Source organism: Pipistrellus kuhlii, unplaced genomic scaffold (assembly GCF_014108245.1).
Source record: "Pipistrellus kuhlii isolate mPipKuh1 unplaced genomic scaffold, mPipKuh1.p scaffold_m20_p_2, whole genome shotgun sequence".
Taxonomy (NCBI): Eukaryota; Metazoa; Chordata; class Mammalia; order Chiroptera; family Vespertilionidae; genus Pipistrellus; species Pipistrellus kuhlii.
The window spans coordinates 38,770,190-38,789,672 of record NW_023425515.1 but is presented as its reverse complement, the minus strand read 5'-3'; positions in this window follow the sequence as shown (position 1 = coordinate 38,789,672).

The following is a 19,483-nucleotide window of genomic DNA, read 5'->3' as shown; positions in this document are numbered from 1 at the left end:
TTAACCAGAAAAAGAGGGTCTGATGGATTTACCTCTTTATTTACTCGGGGTAAACTTTATTGAGGTTAAATTTACAAACTATAAAATTCACCCTTTCTGAAGTGTTTGGTTTGATGAATTTTGACAAACGTATACAGCTGTATTAACATCAGCACAATCAAGATATAGAACATTTTCATCACCCAAATTCCCTTTTGTCTCTGTTGTTCATCACCTCCCCTCTTCCTGTTCTGGCCACCTCTGACCTGTCTTCTCCCTACAGCTCCCCTTTTCCAGAATGTCATCAGGTAGAATCATGCAGTACATAGCCTTCTGTGCCTGGCTTCTTTCACTTGGTGTAATGTTTTTGAGTTACTTTTTAATATGTTATTACATGTATTATTCTTTTTTATTAGTGACTAGTATTCATTTGTATGGATAAAGCAAAATGTGCAACATCCATACAAATGAATACTAGTCACTAATAAAAAAGAAACCAATAACAAAAAAGAAGACCTTTGTTTTAATAGTTTTTTCAAATTACCCAACACCAGATCTAGCCAGAGAAGTTTCCACAAGAGAATTAAGCTCTTTCCATTTTCTCTACATGGGTAATGAGTTTTGCTTAGAACTGCCTGGAAATCCAGAGATGGTAAAATAACATACAGGGATGGGGACCAGCCTGCCTGCCTTGGCTTTCTGGGGACCTTGATTGTGTCAGTCCCTGACCTTGGTTCAGAGGGTCTAGTTACAGCCAGTGTGGCTCTGGGCCCCAATTCAGCCTGTGTCCCATCCTGTGCCAGCTGATCTGGCCACCCCTTATGCCCATGGGTGCAGTCCTGAGCCACGGAAAAAAGGGTGACCCCTGGGGATGGGTTGGGAGGCCCTGGCCGAGAATGCAGGCCTGCTATGACAATTGCTTAATATATAGTTTCTAAGTGTTGAGACATCTGGTATGGAGGCCTCCATGTCAACACCTCACACATGCAAATGTTGTGAGGGCCTCTCTTGGCTGTAACTGAGGCACCTGGGAGCTGCATCCTACACTTCCAGAAGCAAAGGATTACACTGGCGCCTGAGGCCCTCTAGTGGTTCAGAGGAAAAAAGTCAAGTCTGGACCTGCTCTGCTCCAGGGTAGCTTCTGTGGTGGAAGAACTCACCTCATTATTCCATCTGGTCCCCTGACTGACGGCAGCTGTCAAGCCAGGAGAAAACAATCTGTGCTTGGCAGTCCTTCTAATGTCCCCAGTCAACTCCTCACCCACTCCCCACAGCAGCTGTTCCTTTCTCACTCCCCTTCTCCTCCTCGCCGCCCCCCAGCCCCCAGACCCACACACTACAGACTGGTTTCTACAGATATCTCCACCCCCTATTTAGTGGAAAAAAGAAAGACTAAGACTAGAGGGCCAGCATGATCTCAGCCACCTCTCACCCCCACCCCACCTCAGAACATTTTTTTTCCTGTCTCTAAAATAATCAGGTTTCCTTGACATTTTGTTCTAGGTCTTCTTCCCAATATACTCATGAATGGATTCGACTTCTTTCTCCATGTATATGACTCCCAAATCCTGTCTCCAGAGCTACACTCTCTCCTGAGCTTCAGAACCCAGCCATCCTCCTGGCTTCGTCCTCTCTTCTTCTGTATTCACTTGGTTACAAAGTCCTGTCCTGTCCATGCTCCAAGCACTTCTCAAAGCCTTTGTTTTTGCTCCAGGTCCCTGCCTTGCACCTCTGCTTATGTCTTCTGCCCTCATGAATCCCCGGCCCAAGTCTCCCAGCCTTCTCTCACTCCTCACCAATCCATCAGCCTTTCTGCTTTCAGCGTATTCTCCTTAATACATAGTGGGGATTGTGTCCCTTCTTAATGTAAACCCTTCTAATTAATCTTTCACGTTCTGAGTGTTTTCTGAACAAAATCCAGATTTCCCAGATTGTGACATTTCCCCCCTGATGTCGTCCATTGTGCTGAGGGCCTCCAGGAGGGCTGTGCAGTGCGCCCAGAGCCATCCAGCCAGTGGGAGATGCTCTGCAGAGGGGCCCCTTCTTTCGACTCCCCAGTTCCCACCTCTACCTCCACCCCCCTACTCCCAGTTTACTGCATGCTCAGTGAATTGCTGGTAGCCCTTCAAAGGTGTCATTCTGCTTCCTGCGTGGAATGGCCCTGCCCATCCTTTTGCATGTGAGTTTTCTCATCCTCCATACCAGCTCAGCTGACACCTGCAGGGGAAGGTCTTTTCTGACAGCATCTCCCCTCCACATAGGGCTACATATCTCTCTTTCATGCTCCCATTGCACACCACCCTCACTTCTATCACAGTCCTTAGTATCCTGAGTTGTTGTCTGTCCATGTTTCTCTTCCTCTTTAGTCTGTGAACTCCTTGAGGTCAAGCACTGTGTCTTATCCATATATCACCAGATAGATGTTTGTTGCTACATTGCTATTTACAGCAATGTGTGCCAGGTGCTTTGTACTGTTGCTAGTACTGGTGGGCTAGAATTCAAGAGAAAGATTTCTCTTGAAGATCTAAACTTGAGCATAACTTGTCAGAAATCACAGCAGAGATCTTCAGTCATCTTAAGGAGACAGAAAGCTCCTCATCCATGGCAGTTTACTGTGCTATGATCAAAAGGAAGAAGTTTCTTATGTGTGGGCACAAATTATCTAAGAAAAGTCAAGCCCTAAGACAAATGTTGGCTGAGTAGGTGGGAAGAGGAAGCCTGGGCAGGTGCCTTCAGATTTCACAGCCCTGAGGGCAGGAGCAAGTAGGCGGCATGTCTACACTGACTGGACAGCTGCCAAACATACGTTCAGTAACTCCTTATTCTTCTTAAAATGTTTTTAATTTTTTCAATTACAGTTCATATACCATGGTATATTAGTTTTAGGTGTACAACAGTGATAGATATTTATATAACCTGCAAAGTGATCCCCCTCATAAGTCTGGTACCCATCTGACACCATACATAGTTATTGCAGTATTATTGACTATATTCCTATGCTGTACTTCACATCTCTGTGACTGTTCTTATAACTGGCAATTTGCACTTCTTAATCCCTTCACCTTTTTCACCCACCTCTTCACCTCCCCATCCATTTGACAACCATTAATTTGTTCTGTGTATATATAATTTAATTTCTGTTATGGTAGATTTTTATTTTGTGTTTTAAATTTCACATATAAGTGAAATTGTATGGTATTTGTCTGTTTGTCTGACTTATTTCTTTTAGCACAATACCCTCTAGTCCATTCATGTTGTAATAGATGACATGATTTCATTCTTTTTTATGGCTGAGTAATATTCCATTGCATATATGTATCACATCTTCTTTATTCAGTTGTCTATCAGTGGACACTTAGGTTGCTTCCATATCTTGGCTATCATGGTTTTCAGATAAATTTTTGATTCTGGCTTGTCTTCTAAGCAACATGACTACTGTTGGTCATATGGTTCAGGGGTTCTGGTTCTAGTAGTTATTCCTCATTATGAATTACCAGCTTGGATAAGCCCATATTTATTGTGCTGACAGAAGCTGATTTCTGGGCTTATAAGTCTGAGACCCAGATCTTGGACCTGGACAACTTTACCAAAGCAATTAATAATATTCTGTGAAAAACCTTGGGACATAAACAGCATCCCCAGGAGGTGGCACATACATGGAACTGTGTAGCTACAAATGAGAACTTTCATTTATTTATTTTTTATTTTTTTAATATATTTTATTAATTTTTTTACACAGAGGAGGAGAGAGGGACAGAGAGTTAGAAATATCGATGAGAAAGAAACATTGATCAGCTGCCTTCTGCACACCCCCTACTGGGGATGTGCCCGCAACCAAGGTACATGCCCTTGATTGGAATCGAACCCGAGACCCTTCAGTCCACAGGCCGACGTTCTATCCACTGAACCAAACCATTTTCGGCCAAATGAGAACTTTTAAAATGTAGACAGACAGCCTAGGGTAATGGCTACCATGCAGGCTCTCAGGCTAGATAACACAGGTTCAAATCTTGGTACATTATTTAATCTTTCTGTGCCTCAATTTCCTCATCTACTAAATGGGAAGAGTAAAACTACCTGCCTGTCATCATGTTCTCCACAACTTAAGCCCTGTCAATCCTTGTAGTAATCCTCAGACAGAAATGAGGAAATGAAAGCTCTGAGAGATGAAGTAACTGGCCCAGGATCATAAAAGCCACAAATTTAAACCCAGCCTGCCCATTCTCTTTCCACTTAACCCATCATGCAAGAAAGGGCTTCCACCCATGCTGGTTCCAGTTGCTTTTTTAACTCAGCACTCATCTGCCCACGTGGCTGTAATGCCTTCGAGCAAAGGAAGCCACCCCCACCCTTGCCACGGGCAGCTAGGCAGAGCTGAGTTCTTCACATGTTTCTGTCACTTCCGTGAAGTGGGTACACATGTGGGCTGGCTTGTTTCTGGTGACCTGAGTCTTTTATATTTTTTTCTGCCCTTGTATAAACATTGGCAGAGACTTTCCTGTTTCTAAACAAACAAACAAACAAATGGTTGATATTTTAATAAACATAAATAGGCTAAAAATGAGAGCATAAGGTAGGAAGCCCAGGAGTACTATTAGCAGCGATAGCTTCCCAGAAACGTGTCGTTATGACTAAGACATGGTTATGAGTGAGGTCAGGTGATAGTTACCTTTCTCTGACTGGCCTATTTTGCTTAGCATAATACTCCTCAAGTCCCTCCATGTAAAATCTAAGGAACAAAATAAACTGATGAGCAAAATAGATCCAGAGTTATAAAAGCTTGGAACAGACTGACGAATCTCAGAGAGAAAGCAGGAGTTGGGGGAGGAAAGAGGGAGAGATTAACCGGGGAATTTATATGCATATATGCATAGCCGATGGACACAGATAATTGTGTGATGGAGGCCTGGGAGGGGCGGGTGTGGGTGTGGGAAAACAAAAAAAAAAAGAGGACATCTGCAATACTTTCAACAATAAAGATAAACTGATCAAACAAACAAAAAAACATCATAACTGTAGAAATTCAGGCGTGTAGTTTGGCACAGGAACAGATGTAAATATCCCACCAAACCAGATATGGATGTACAAAGTTGATGTTGGCTCCCACTTAGCAACTAAAGCTCTAATTTTATTAAGAGGAACACCCAGAGGTTTCCTAGAATCGCAGACCATTTGAGCTGCTAAGAACAGGAGACCATCAAGCCCATTGCTCTCTCTGCCTTGCGGGTGCAGTAACTGTGGGCCAGAGAGGATGTCTGACTGGCCTGTGGTCCCAGCAGTTCACTGGAGCAAAGTCAGAAATAGGAACAGGTCTTTTTCCTCCCACACCTCTCTGTGCTCATCTTTGTGCTTCAGTTTTCCCCTCTTAACATGGTGTCTTCACCCGTTTGAGCTGCTCTAACTGCTTACTATGGACTAGGGAGTTTAAACAATAACACATACTTCTCAAAGTTCTGGAGGCTGGGAAGACCAAGATCAAGGTGCTGCAGACCCAGGGTCTGGTGAGAGCTGCATCCTGATTTTTGGATGGCAAGGAGCAGAGGAAGAGTAAATCTCTAATCCTGTTCATGGAGGCACCACATTCATGACCTAATTATTTCCCCAAAAGCCTCACCTCCAAATGCCATCACATTGAGAATTAAGCTTCAACACATGAATTTTGGGGAAAGCACAAATACTCAATCCGTAGCAAATGGGAATTAAAAATTATTCCTGGATTTCAGGGTTGTAAGGATTAAATGGGATAGTTTATGTGAATGCTTTATAAACTGTAGGTATCATGCAACTAGGGGGAGGCAGTAGAGTAGAAAGAACATGTTTTTTTAGAGGCAGGCCATTATTAAGTAAACTAAGTACCCTTAGTTTACTTAATAATGGCCCCAAAGCACAGGTTAGTGATGCTGGCAATTCAGACATTCAAAAAAAAAGCCATAAGATGCTTCTTTTAAGTGAAAAGTTACAGTACAATAAAATATTTTGAGAAAGAGGGCGAGACAGGGACCACATTCATATAACTTTTATTATAGTATATTATTATAATTTTTCTCTATTATTATTGTTATTAATCTCTTACTGTGCCTAATTTATAAATTAAACTACATGTATGACAGCTATGCACATATAGGAAAAACATCTATACTAATAATAGAGGAATATGCAAATTGTCCAGGATGCTGTCACAGTAACGACTGAATAGCAGGTTGTGTGGGGTGACTAGGCCAGTAGCGGGTTAGTGAGGGACAACCAAACAACTGACCAGCAAGCTGCATGGGGCAACCAGGCCGAGGGGGTGGGGAAGAGGAAGGGCATTTGGGGATGACCAGGCTGGTGGGGTATGGGGGGGGGGCAGTTGGGGGCAAACAGACCGGCATGGGGGCAGTTAGGGGCAATCAAGGAGGCAGGCAGGTGAGTAGTTAAGAGCCAGCATTCCCAGATTGTGAGAGGGATGTCTGACTGTCAGTTTAGGTTTGATCTTTGGGATTGAGCCTAAACTGGCAGTTGGACGTCCCCTGAGGTGTCCCGGATTGGAGAAAGTACAGGCTGGGCTGAGGGGACCGCCCCGCTCCCCTCCCCGCCAAGCACAAATTTCACGCACGGGGCCTCTAGTAACATATATTAGGTTTGGAACTATCCATGATTTCAGGCATCCACTGGGGGTTTTGAATATATTCCCTGTGGATGAAGGGGGATTACTGTTCTAATCCTCTGTCATATGTTCTCCACTTTTTGAAGGGATAACTGAAATTGGATATTTGGAAAAATTAATAGAAATAGAAAATATTTGTTGAAACAGGAATTGGCCCAAATTAAACACATTAGGTCTTTTCATTTCCTAAGAGTGCCTACCATTTCCAGAGGTGTCGGTGAAATCAGCTGAATGGAGAGCAGGCAGAAATGACTTTCCATGAGATTGACAAGATGTCAAGGGCTGGCTGTCAAAATGAAAGCCTGCTGCTTTAGTATTCTGAGCAAGTCAGCTGTGCTATTTATGGGAGCCTTATTTGCATATTTAAGGAAACACACTCAGGGTTGCTGTATTTACAAGAAGGAGCAGATTCCTCCTGCAGGGACACCAGGCAAGGGGAGCAGGCACTGCTAATCCTCTTGGTAGCCCTTTTCTTCTCCCTGCAAGAGTATGATATCAGTCAGACTCTTGACCAGATTTTACATTTTTTTCCAACCTGTTTTTTAAACCCCAGGTAACCTGCTTTTCTAGTCTAGTCTTACTCCTTTTTATTTTTATTTTTAAGGTAGCACTTACCTTAAATGCACACAGAATGGTGTTCAGTCTCCTTCATTTGTCTTCACCCCTGACACACACCTTATTACCTCCCCAGTAGGTAGCCATCAAAGCTATCTTCTCATGTATCTCTTCAGGAACATTCTTTTCATTCTGTTTTATTTCCTCACTTAATAAATACTTATTCAGTGCCTGTTCTAGGTTTTGGGGATAGAGCAGGGATAAAAAGCGATACATTCTTACACTCAAGGAGCTTACATTCAATGGCACTTCCATTCTTCCCTGTTGTATATATATTCTGTGATTTTATAACATCTCCTTCACTACATCAATCATGCATTATACACACTCTTATGTACCTTGCTTTTTTCACATAATACTGAAGCTAGGAGTATAAGGGCCATGTTTAAACTTAGCACAAAGGCTTTTTTGTTTGGGTCACCTGGGCCCCAGACATCCACTTCGGCCAAAAGGAAGGTAAGATCCATCAATGACTCCTGACCAGACAGAGATAGAAAGAAAGGGCTGGCATTCCAAAGCTGTCTCTCTGGGGATAGCTTTGGTAATCAGGCCCAGATTCCTGTAGGAAGTTCAATGTGGAATTGGTTAGGGCTCTTCCTGTTCCCAGTGTTAGAAAGCCAAGTCAAACTAGCTAAAACATGGAGAATCTATTGATTGCCAGAGCCAGTGAAGACATGGGGACAGCTCTCTCATCTGTGTCTCCTCCCTGCATGTCTGGTTTGGTGGGCCTGCCGGCTTTCTTGTGTCCCAGGCCTTTTGCATTTTGTGGGGAAGCATTGGTGCTAAGGTCAGGCAAGAACCCTTATTGGCCAGGACAGGGTCACATGTTCATCCTTTTGTCCAGGGGGATGGTATCTATTCCAGGAGACAGGTGATGGAAAAGTTCTCTCAACTAATAGCGACAGTGACTAAGCCTTGTATACTAGGCTCCTGCAGTCACTTTTCAGAGCAGTGTCCCCACCAGTCTCATGTCTCTTAGACCAAATGTCATGCTTAAAACTCAAGTAAGAATGAAATTTCCAGAGCTACCTTAGGCCTTATGCAAATTGTTTATGCTTTGCCACACTGGCAATTTACTCTTTCATTGATTTATTATTCATTGATCCAACATTGGTAAGTACTTATCATAGGTAAGGCACTGTTCTTGGATTCTGAAAACACCTTCTGAATGAACGATACCTTGTCCCTGGTCAGGAAGAGATTCAGCCTCTGCCCCATACACTTTTGTCAGGGGCTACCTACCAAAGGTGTATGGAAAGACAATGGGCAAATGGCCACTTAGATCATTACCACACATGGACTGGGTACAGAACTGTGCACAAGGTGCCATGGGAAGAGGGGTGGGGCAACTAACTCTGCTGGCAGAAACTTCAGAGAGGAGAGATACACACAGCAGGGTCCTAGACTGGTGGGGTGTGGTGGTTTGAGATGTTTATTATGACTCTTTTGGGGACAAGACATAGAAAGCAAATTTAGCTTACTCAAGGGAAAAAAAGAAAAGGATTATATGATTATAGCTTCATTCTGGAAATCTCAGAATCAGGACCTGTAGGACCAAAGGCAACCGGGCAGCAGTGTTATCTGTCCATCACTTGTCTTTACTTCTCTCTATCTCTGTCTCCATTCATCTTTCTTTCCAGTCACTTCTGTCCCAGAGCAGCTTTCTCTACCCTCCAGTCTACACTCAGGGGCATGTTCTGGTAGAAGGTGGAGGGGAGAGGGGATACTGAATGGGAGAATAGAATGACAAGTTAGACAGTGGCTCATGGAGGAGTCCAGAGCTGTCAGCTGAGAACTCTTGCATGCAGACTGGAACTTCATGGCAGCCAGTCCATGCAAGCCTTCCCAGCACGGAAAACAGGGTGGACTGGCCACAGTGCAGCCTGTCATGGCAAAGCGAGGACCAGTTATTTCCAAAGGAGCAGGAAGCAAAAAGTGCTTGATATTGCCAAAACCGGTTTGGCTCAATGGATAGAGTACTGGCCTATGGACTTAAGGGTCCCGGGTTCGATTCTGGTCAAGGGCATGCACCTTGGTTGTGGGTACATTCCCAGTGGGAGGTGTGCAGGAGGCAGCTGATCGATGTTCCTCTCTAATCGATGTTTCTAACTTTCTATCCTTCTCCCTTCCTCTCTGTAAAAAATCAATAAAATATATTTTTTAAAAAGTGCCTGATATTGAAGAGGGGAGAGGATCCCCATTGGAGGGGCTACCTGACAGAAATGTCCCCAGAGCTAAGGGAGGGAGGACGACCTTACACCAAAAAAGAGCAGAAGCATGCATCCCCTTTGAGCTCCTGCTCATCTCAGTCAGTGAATCTTGCTCAGCGTGAATTGCAACAGAAAGGAGAAGAAAGTCCTTTCAGTTTGAGTCTTACACGTACACGTACACCCACATCTCTTTTTCCCAGAAGTCCAGGCCCATGAGTCTGGAGTCAAAGGTGCATGGAAGAGAGTCCTCAGAGGTCCTATGGGGCTGCCCATGTGGGAGTGAGCTCACCACAGTCACGGCCCAGCTTCCAGCTGGCCACACAGCATGCAGCAAGGCTTAATAACAAATAAATGAACTTACCTCTTTCCTGGATTCAACAAGCCAGGGGCCTGGAGAAGGATATGATGGGCAGGTACACCTCTGAGGTCTTTTTGATGGGGATGTCAAGTTGTGGGCTGGATTCTGAAATGACTAATCTCTCTCTTCCTCTCTCTCTCTCTCTCTCTCTCTCTCTCTCTCTCTCTCTCTCTCTCACACACACACACACACACACACATGCATGCGCACTTCCTCCCTTACTGTATGATTTTCTGAAACTGGGCAGAACTAATTCACATGTTCACGATGTCACCATATTAGGGATGCTCCCAGTGGCCACTAGATGAATGTGGCGGCAGGAAAAAATGCTTATCCACCCTCAGTCTCAGAGGCAGAAGGGTCAACTGGGTATTTACAACTAATTTTATTATCCAGGTTTTATATTTGCTTTGCAAGAATTCTTCCCATCTATGTTTTGACTGGAGCAAGGATTGGGTAACATGGGTCAAGGGAGGTGGATTGTAAGACCACCTGTTTCAAGAGGCTCTGAAACTATCCCACTCTCCTTTGGGGTGAGTCTCTGGGTGGGTGGTCTCATTTCGTTTTCTTCTAAATACATCACTCACTTCCCTCGTCTCGTCTCGTCTCGTCTCATCTCATCTCATCTCATCTCATCTCATCTCATCTCATCTCATCCCATCCCTTTGAGGTGGGGCAGCCAAGTTTCTGTTAATATAAGCCAGAAAAGAAGACTGTAGGGTTTCTGTGCTTTACAATGAGAGGTGTTCAGGGTGTGTGTTTCATTATTCCTTTCTTCAAGCCTGGGCTTTTGAATGTAAGCCTAGCTCATAGCATCCAGCACCCCAGAGCCCATGTGAATGGACAAACTAGATACACTCAGTACTCACAGAGAGTCATCTGTGAGACCGGAAGATGGATCTGGGTTCAGATCCAGTTAAAAACAAGAGCTAGTATTTATTGAGCCCAGACCTGTGCTAAGCATTTTTCATGGATGATGTCATCCAACCCTTCCACATCCATCCTCATAAATAGGGATTGCTATCCCCATTTAACAGAAGAGCAGGCTAATGTTCAGAGAGATTAATAATTAAGTCACAGGCCTTTTAAGTGACGGAACCAGAATTCCAATCCAAGCAGTTTGAATTCAGAGCCAATACTTCACAATCTCACCACTTAGCTGGGTGTTTCGGGGAATTACCTAACTTGTCTTGGTCCATCAGTAAAAGCATGGTTATAATAGTACCTACATTCAGGGTTGCTCGCTGCTGCAGATAGGATAGAGTCTGCAGCAGCCAGCACACAAGAAGCAATGGCAGCAATTACTATGTGATGCTTTGTCAAGGACAAGCATCCCAGACCCACCCCAGATGAAATTTCCTTGAACCCTGTGCAGGCATCCAAGGCTGTGTGGTCCTCAGCCCTGAGATCTCTCCAGGGGATGGACCTTTACCTGGAATGTCTCCGAAAGTGAGAAGGAGGTTCCTAGTAGATGCAGTAGGGGGCCTTTAGTCCTGCCAGGTGATCAACACACCTGCTTCATGCTCTCTCTGGCCAAGCCCTGCTGGGCTGGGAGGGAACCCCCTGCCCAGCACTCAGAGAGATCCACTTGGAATGGCCTGTGTTGCTGGTAGTGGGTGGTCCTTCTAGCTGGAATGTTCCCGAGAACAGATGGGGCTCTCAGAGCTGTTCGAAGGTGGCAGCTTGATGTATATTAACTGGCAAACTGCTCATCGTGTAGGGGCGGCCCGGAAGAAAGCCTGCAGCTGTGAGTGGGAGAAGGGGACCACAGAGGGAAGTTGGCATGTGGGAAGGCACAGTGTAGGAGGAGGCAAGGGCAGAGCTGTGGGTGGGCTGTGCTCAGGAGGTGAATAGGTGAACCCGGCTCAGCTCAGAGCCCTCTTGGCCCAGACTCTTCCAAGGGAAGCATATTGGATAACATTGGCTTAATTGATCTCATAGAAACAGCATCATGGGAGCCTGGAATTAGAGTGAGATGCTGTGCAAGGCCTTGCAACTCCTACGGTTCTACCTGCAGATGGACACTGAGGCCAAGAGAAGGGGAGAGGCTAGTCTGTGTGGCACAGAATGTCTTTGTCCTAATGGTTGGTTATAGGCAGTCTCTCTATAAATAAATCCAAGTATTCAGACTTAGTTTTTAACTTTTAAAAGTATGATGATTGACTCAAAATAAGTTTAGAAAGAAAAGAAAAACATCATCCTATACCCCACTTATTATTATTATTTTTTTTACAGAGAGGAAGGGAGAGAGATAGAGAGCTAGAAAAGTCGATGAGAGAGAAACATCGACCAGTTGTCTCTTGCACACCCCCTACAGGGGATGTGCCCGCAAACAAGGTACATGCCCTTTACCGGAATCGAACCCGGGACCTTTCAGTCCGCAGGCCGACGCTCTACCACTGAGCCAAATCGGTTTCGGCCTATAGCCCACTTATGATCATTTTGTGGTTTTGTTTTCAGCCTTAAAAGTATTTTTATGGATCTGCAATCTTTAAAGAGAAAATTCTGCTTTCTCATCTAAGAGTGTGATATTTTCTCACTCTAACTGTCAGAGCTGTTACAAACCCCCCCACAAACCTCATACTTTATAGTTGGACAGTAAATCAATGTTCAAAATGACACAGACTTGAAATCATGAAATGTGACCAGCCTGAACTTAGTTAAGGCTTTCTTGATGACAGCTTCATGTCTGTCTAGTGTCCCTCTTGTCCTATTGTGAAGGACTGTGCTTTGCCAAAAGATAATTTGAAGCCAAAATGAGAAGCAGGACTGGGTAGGAAACTGCCCGGGCTTGCTTAGAACCCCAAATATTACTGATGTTTATGATCTGCAAGAACAGTGGTTGTCATGTGTGGTGCACTTTGAAATCACTCGGGTACTTTAAAAATATTATGCCTAGACCCAGGCCCTGAGGACCTGATTTCATTATTCCAGGATGGGACCCTGGCATAGGCATTTTCCCAAAAAAACTTTCCAGGATTCTAATATGCAGCCAAGATGGGGAACACTGATGTAACAAGCCAAATCCTAGAAAGATCCTCACCACATGTCACATAGAGGATTTAGAACTCTATCCAATAGCAGAGTAGAGACTTCCGTCATTTGCATAGTGTGACAGCCACAATTTGCATAGAACATGCTATTAACATTGTTTGGCAAAATGGGGCTCAGAATAATGCTTGTTTGATGGGAAGGAAATGAAGGTGAGCAGAAGGAGGTCTGGCAGTGTTTTGAAGGGGAGGGTGGTGACATGGATGTATTCCTGACCCACAAGAGGGCTTTGATGGCTCTCTGATCCTGAAGCTCATCAGTAGTTAAAAGACCTGGGTTGGCTTTGCCAAGTGAATTATTTCCACAGTGTCCATCTCAGCTGGACCAGTCGTGGATGCCTGGGCATGTCCCTCATGTCCCTCGTGAACTAGACTCCTCCCGCCCAGAATCAGCAGAACTTTCCAGGGAGCTGGAGAAGTGTGCTGTGGGGACCATACTCAGTCCCACAGTGTCTGTCTGTGGTCAGTGAGAAAGGAATGACAGTCACCTCTGGCTTCTTTCATCTCTCTTCAGTTCAGCTTTTAAAATTGTCTCAAAGGTTTTCCTTCTCTCTGGTTTGGAAAGCTTTGCCATGACTGATTGGGCATATTCAACTTGCTAATCAATACTGACTGCTCTGGGCTTCTTAGATTTTGTTTCTTTAGGCTGCCTGCCTGCCTGCCTTGAGGGACCCAAGAAGGAAAAGGAAATCAATTCAGTTCAGCAAATGTTGACTGGAGCAAGGATTGGGTAGTATGGGTCATGAACAGTGGTTGGCAGCAGAGCCTCATAGACGAGTGAGGCCCAATCTTTGCCCTCCCTAATTAAGTCGTGTGTCAGACTGTGGTAAGTTCCATCTCTGATAGACACGGAGGCAATTTATTCATTCCAAGGGCTCAGGAGCCTCTGCACTGAGGAGTGGGTGTTTGAGCTGCACTTACAAGGAAGTTGCTCCAGAAATCTACTATTGTATTATACAATAAGCCACTCCAAACTTAGTGGCTTAAAACAACAATGGATCGTTTCTCTCAGTTCTGTGGGATGACTAGACCCTCCAGGAAGTTCTCAGTTGGGGTTTCCTATGGGATTGCAGTTAGGTTGCAGCTGGGGCTGGGGTCATCCAAAAGGTCAGCTGGGCTCGGCATCCAAGCTTCCTCACTCCCCTGCGGTACCTGGTCTGGGATGGTGGGAACAGCCTGAGCTGACAGAGTATCTCTTTTTTTATTGTTGCTGGAATATTTTACAACAAACTCGAGATCTCTTATCACTTCATTCACCCTTTTACATCTAACACACTTTGTATTTAAAATATTTTTTACATCCTCTCAGTGTAATTACGAATCCAATGGAATTAAGAGACTTCACTCTTTGGATTCCAGTCCACACTCGAGTTTTCCCAGTTGTATAAAAGCTGACTTGTCCAATCCAGGATTCAGAGTGCATTCATGCATTGCATTGGGTGGTTATGTCTTCAAAGTCTCTTAATCTGAAACAGTTCCTTCTCCCTCTTTTCAAAGCCACTGAATTACTGAAAAAAGTGAAATGAGTTAGTTGCTCAGCAGAATGAGTCACATTCTGAATTTGGCTGCTTCCTCAGAGTGTTACTGAACTTGTTTCTCTAGCCCTTGAAATTTCTTTAACTGGAGATTAATTTGAAAGGCCTGATTAGGATCAATCTTGTGGGGCCAAGCACAGTTCATAGGGTGTACTTTGAGCTCTGGGTAAAGCTTTGTGCTTCAGGTGGCCATAGTTGCAAACTGAATGCTTATTAGAATCAGCTGTGGCTCTTAAAAAAAAAAAAAAAAATCTCTGATGAGACTGAACCCCAGACCTTTCAAATCTTAATTGTGAGGTTGGGTCCCAGGCACATTTATTGTTAAGGCTCCCCAGGTGAGTCCCATGTGCATGTGAGGTGCCATCCAAGGGTCCATACATTGGTAATCCCATTCTTAGTGATCTCCCAATTCTTAGTGATCTCATTAATGGAACAGTGGTGGTCAGGTGGTGGCTGCCTTGTCTCTCCATGTGAAGTTTCCCATTAACATACCGTCTGATCTCTTCCACCACAGGTGAATTCACCTGAACCACAGGGGATTGCAAAAAGGGGATTTCTAATTCTATATTCCATTCACATTTTTTAAAACTAGTATTATCTATAAAAAAGACATTTCCCGTATCCCCCTGGGCTATGTGGTTACCTCAAAATACAATCCAACTAAAGCAAGATACATGATTATCTTAATCAGGAAGAATGGTCACATCTTTTTCTGAGACCATTTGAAGGAGATGAGGGCTGAAGATGTAAGCATCCTTTGAGGTGAAGGTCAGAAGAGAGGGAATTCACTATTGAGAGAGGCAGGAAGAGAACAGAAGTCTGGAGTATGTGCTGCTGGGAGTGTGGCAAGAAGTTCATTATCAAGGATTGGAATGCCCAGTAGCCAAGGGATTAGAGTGTGGATTTGAGTTGGAACCAGTGGTGGCAAATTCTTACCGCCAAGTTCAGCAGCAAAAAGGGATTCACCCTGTCTGGCCAGCATTGGAGTTGGCAAGAGGGATCCTGAAGGACAAAGGGTGAGGGAATCAGGGTACAGGCAAGACCATCACTACAGGAACATCATAATTTGTGTGTATGTATTGCTTCCCCTGCCTAGACCTCACATTTCCTGGCCAACTCCTGGTTATCCTTCAGGCCTCATGCCATATGCTACCTCATCCAGAGCCACCCCTGTCTTTCCAGCTGGTAAAGCCCCTGTCTGACTGAGGAACCTTTTTTCCTGCTCCCACAGCTCCCTACGCTGTGCCATCACAGCTCGTATCAGCAGCACTGCAAGTGTTTATTTATTAATAGTTGTGTCCCTTGTTTGACTGTAAGTCTAGCTGTAGTCTGCAGAGATGTGATATGGGCCGTCCAGAGGGCACTGTAGAGAAGTGGCAGTGGTACCAGGAAAACTTGTAAACCCCAGACATCATTATTGATCTTGTATCTGAGGGTGACATCACACATGTAAACCTATGCTTTCACACTTTAAAACAGGGGTAGGGTTGTATAGCCTCTTCTGGAGTTTCCAACATCCAGGGAATAAAACCCTGTTGTGGTCTGAATGGTTGCGTTCCCCATTCCCCATTCATATGTTGACATCTCAGGGCCTGGTAAAATGGTATTGGGAAGTGGGGCCTTTGGAAGGTGCTTAGGTGGATCCCCCCAAATATGATCAATGTCCTTATAAAAGAGACCTCACAACAAAAGGTCTGAATCCAGAAGAAGACACTCACTCAGCCATATTGGCACCTCATCTTAGACTTCCAGCCTCCAGAACTGTAAGAGGTAAACTTCTATTGTTTATAAGCTACCATTCCATGGTATTTCATTAAAGTCCTTACTAAGACCCAGGAGGATCTATGATCTGCTCCCTCTGTTACCCTCATTCACCCTGCTCCAGCCTCAATGGCTCCTTGCTTTCTCTCCAGCACTCCACACATAGATCTTGGCACCTGCTGCTCCTTCAGCTTGGAGCCTCCTTCCCACAGATATCAGCTTATCCCCACTTCATCAAGTCTCTTCTCCAATGCTATATTCCCTTTCCTGACCCAGCCTCTCTCCTTCACAGCACCTACCACCACTATATCACATCCTTAGTTTCTCTTTGCTTACATTCTGTCTCCCTACTAGAATGTAGCCGTTGTGATGGTGGGACTTGTTCTTCTCACCACTGGCTTCTCAGCACTGAGAACATTGCCTGATTTGAAGTAGATGTCCAACATTTATTTTATGTTATTTTTTGCATATTCCTAGGCACTTGGGAATGGGTTGTGTGCTTGTCTGCATCTGCTGCACCACTGCCCTTCACAGGGTGAGGCCCTAAGCCCCAAACAGAGAGGCAAGGCCAGGGCTGGAAGCAGCACCAACCATCCTCTGCGCAGAGAAGAGTCCGGGGCTTGTCATGGGTGAACTGCAAAAAACAAACAAACAAACAAACAAACAAACACAGGAGGCATGAGATACCTGTGAGCTTCGGGAAGTGCTATTGCCCAAGCGCAGTGGACGAGATGCATTCTCTCAGCCAGCACATGGAGCCCTGCTGTGGTCTAGATCCTGAGCTGAACCTGAGCAGAGACTCACCTGGAGGAAGACATAACCCTCTCCTCAAGGAAACCACAGAATAGAGGGGGCTCTGAGGAATTAGCAAACAAAAGGAGGGGTGACTGGTGTTAGGGCTTGAGGGTACAGTGGTTAGGATGAGACATTTGAAGCCTGACTGAGAGACTCAGATTCTCGCTCTGCTGCACACAAGCAAATTACTTCTTTATGTCTTGGTTTCCCCATCTGTGAAATGGAGATAATGATAGTGCCTATTGTTACGCTCAGACTTCATGATCCCCAAGGACCACCAGGGAGCCGAGTCCGATGCAATAAACAAAAGAGTCTTTTCCATGCTAGCATGGGCTCTGTCCCACTCACGCCGGCAGCATGGCAGAAGAGAGTGAATTTCGCCCAGTCCAGGGGTTTTACTCCGGTCGGTGGTGATGTCACTGCCTTGGCTAACCCTGATTGGTTGGGTGAGGGCTAGGAATAACTCCGCCCTGCAGGGCGGAGTTGGGAGCTCATCCTCGCCCTGCCCTGCCCTCTCACCTATCTCGCCCTGGCTGGTGTGGCCCAGTTGGTTGGAGTATCATCCCATATACCCAAAAGTTGTGGGTTTGATTCCAGGTCAGGGCATATACCTAGGTGTGAGCTTGATCCACGGTCAGGGCACATACTGAAGGCAACCTGCATCAATGTTTCTCTCTCTCTCTCTTCCTTTTTCTTTCTCTCCCTCTCTAAAATTAATAAACATATCCTCAGGTGAGGATTAAAAATAATAATAATGCCTATCTCATAGAATTGTGAAGATTAAATGAGTGTGGATATATATCACACACATATATCTTACCTAATAATAGACAAGCATGTAAATTGATCATACCTCCACTACACCCACAGCCAATCAGAGTGAGTATGCAAATTAGAAGGCAAAGATGGTGGCCATCCAGCTGCTCCAGGCGTGTAGTGGCCAGGTGGGGCAGGATGCCTGCTATGAGAGGGAGAGTGGGGGGCAAAGGGATCTACAGGAGTGGAGTGCCGCAGAGAAGACAGGACTACAGACTCTGGAGTCTGCAGTGAAGACAAAGATGGCAGACTCTGGCTGGAGCGAAAGCCTGGGTCCTGAATGCTGGAGGAAAACCGGTGCTGAAAGCCAAGGGAAGGAAGACCTATTGCACGAATCTCTTTGTGTAACGGGCCTCTAGTATATTTATATACACATATACAATAGTCCTCCTTTATCTACGGAGAGAAATGTTCCAAGACCCTCAGTGGGTACCTGAAACCACAGACAGTACCAAACCCTACCACATACATTCTGTTTTTTTCCTATACATTAGTAACCTTGACAAAATTTTATTTATAAAATAGGCACAGTAAGCAATTAATAAAACTAATAAACATAGAGCAATCATAACAATATACTATATTGATAATTAAAATTAAATTAAGGTGGTGTCTCAAAATACCTTATTGTACTGTAATCACATTTTCATTTACGGAAAGCACTTTAAGGTTTCTCTTTGGCATATCCGAATTGCCAGCATCAGTGCTCTTGCACTTTGGGGCCATTATTGAGTAAAATAGGGGTACCTGAACACAGCACTGCAATACCGTGGCAGGCGATCTGACAACCGAGACAGCTGCTACATGACTCCAGTCGATATGCTGAACAGAGGGATGACTCATGTTCTGAGTGGATGGTGGGAGATTTCATCACACTACTCAGAACAGCGTGCAACTTAAAACTTGTGAATTGTTTATTTCTGGAATTTTCTATTTAATATTACAGACCACCGTTGGCTAATGGTAACAAACCACAGAAAGTGAAACTGCAGGTTAGGTGGGCTACTATATATCTTGCTGGTTGAGGCACAGCAAATACAATATAAATGTCAGCTGTCACTTATTATTATTGTGAGAGACCTGTATATGGAGAAAATGAGATCACAAAGTGAAGAGGGCTAATGGTCCCTGAGATGTGGGAAGAGGCAGAAAAGGCTCAGAGAGTGGGCTGTGGAGATGCAGCAGGAGAGGTGAGTGAACTGGCCACCTGGGGGCTGGGGGGCTGTGAGGGAGTAGGGCTTTAAGAGCACTTGCTGGAACGGGGAACATCAGTTCTGAGATAAAATTTACTGGCAGGAGCAGAAGGTCTGGCTTAGTGGATAGAGCATAGGCCTGTGGACTGAAGGGTCCTTGCCTCAATTCCAGTCAAGGGCACGTACCTTGGTTGCAGGCTGGACCCGTGGCTCTGATCAGGCCTGTGCGGAGGCAACTAATCAATGTGTCTCTTTCACATGGATGTTTCTCTCTCTCTCCTCCTCCCTTCCACTCCCTCTAAAAATCAGTGGAAAAATATCTTCTGGTGAGGACTGACCAAAAGAAGAAGGAGGAGGAAGAGGAGGGAAAAGAGAAGGAGAAGGAAGAAGAGGTCTAATGGGATGCAAGAGTGCAGGACTCAGCGACAGCCTCAAGGAGGCCTCCCTTTGGGATCCTGCTTGCAGCTTTCAGCCTGTCCAGGGAAGTGGCCACAGGATGGCTCCATGTCTCCATAATAAGCCAGG